The following is a 1,658-nucleotide window of genomic DNA, read 5'->3' as shown; positions in this document are numbered from 1 at the left end:
TGCGATGAACATAGTGGAGCACGTGTCTCTTTTATATGTTGAGGCATCTTTTGGGTATATGCCCAAGAGAGGTATAGCTGGATCCTCAGGCAGTTCAATGTCCAATTTTCTGAGGAACCTCCAGACTGATTTCCAGAATGGTTTTACCAGTCTGCAATCCCACCAACAATGGAGGAGTGTTCCTCTTTCTCCACATCCTCGCCAGCATCTGCTGTCACCTGAGTTTTTGATCTTAGCCATTCTCACTGGTGTGAGGTGAAATCTCAGGGTTGTTTTGATTTGCATTTCCCTTATGACTAAAGATGTTGAACATTTCTTTAGGTGTTTCTCAGCCATTCGGCATTCCTCAGCTGTGAATTCTTTGTTTAGCTCTGAACCCCATTTTTTAATAGGGTTATTTGTTTCCCTGCGGTCTAACTTCTTGAGTTCTTTGTATATTTTGGATATAAGGCCTCTATCTGTTGTAGGATTGGTAAAGATCTTTTCCCAATCTGTTGGTTGCCGTTTTGTCCTAACCACAGTGTCCTTTGCCTTACAGAAGCTTTGCAGTTTTATGAGATCCCATTTGTCGATTCTTGATCTTAGAGCATAAGCCATTGGTGTTTTGTTCAGGAAATTTTTTCCAGTGCCCATGTGTTCCAGATGCTTCCCTAGTTTTTCTTCTATTAGTTTGAGTGTGTCTGGTTTGATGTGGAGGTCCTTGATCCACTTGGACTTAAGCTTTGTACAGGGTGATAAGCATGGATCGATCTGCATTCTTCTACATGTTGCCCTCCAGTTGAACCAGCACCATTTGCTGAAAATGCTATCTTTTTTCCATTGGATGGTTTTGGCTCCTTTGTCAAAAATCAAGTGACCATAGGTGTGTGGGTTCATTTCTGGGTCTTCAATTCTATTCCATTGGTCTATCTGTCTGTCTCTGTACCAATACCATGCAGTTTTTATCACTATTGCTCTGTAATACTGCTTGAGTTCAGGGATAGTGATTCCCCCTGAAGTCCTTTTATTGTTGAGGATAGCTTTAGCTATCCTGGGTTTTTTGTTATTCCAGATGAATTTGCAAATTGTTCTGTCTAACTCTTTGAAGAATTGGATTGGTATTTTGATGGGGATTGCATTGAATCTGTAGATTGCTTTTGGTAAAATGGCCATTTTTACTATATTAATCCTGCCAATCCATGAGCATGGGAGATCTTTCCATCTTCTGATGTCTTCTTCAATTTCCTTCTTCAGTGTCTTGAAGTTCTTATTGTACAGATCTTTTACTTGCTTGGTTAAAGTCACACCGAGGTACTTTATATTATTTGGGTCTATTATGAAGGGTTTCGTTTTCCTAATTTCTTTCTCGGCTTGTTTCTCTTTTGTATAGAGGAAGGCAACTGATTTATTTGAGTTAATTTTATACCCAGCCACTTTGCTGAAGTTGTTTATCAGCTTTAGTAGTTCTCTGGTGGAACTTTTGGGATCACTTAAATATACTATCATGTCATCTGCAAATAGTGATATTTTGACTTCTTCTTTTCCGATCTGTATCCCCTTGATCTCCTTTTGTTGTCTGATTGCTCTGGCTAGAACTTCAAGAACTATATTGAATAAGTAGGGAGAGAGTGGGCAGCCTTGTCTAGTCCCTGATTTTAGTGGGATTGCTTCAAGTTTCT

The sequence above is a fragment of the Rattus norvegicus genome, chromosome 11 (genome assembly GCF_036323735.1).
Source record: "Rattus norvegicus strain BN/NHsdMcwi chromosome 11, GRCr8, whole genome shotgun sequence".
Classification (NCBI taxonomy): Eukaryota; Metazoa; Chordata; class Mammalia; order Rodentia; family Muridae; genus Rattus; species Rattus norvegicus.
This window is presented reverse-complemented; position numbering follows the sequence as displayed.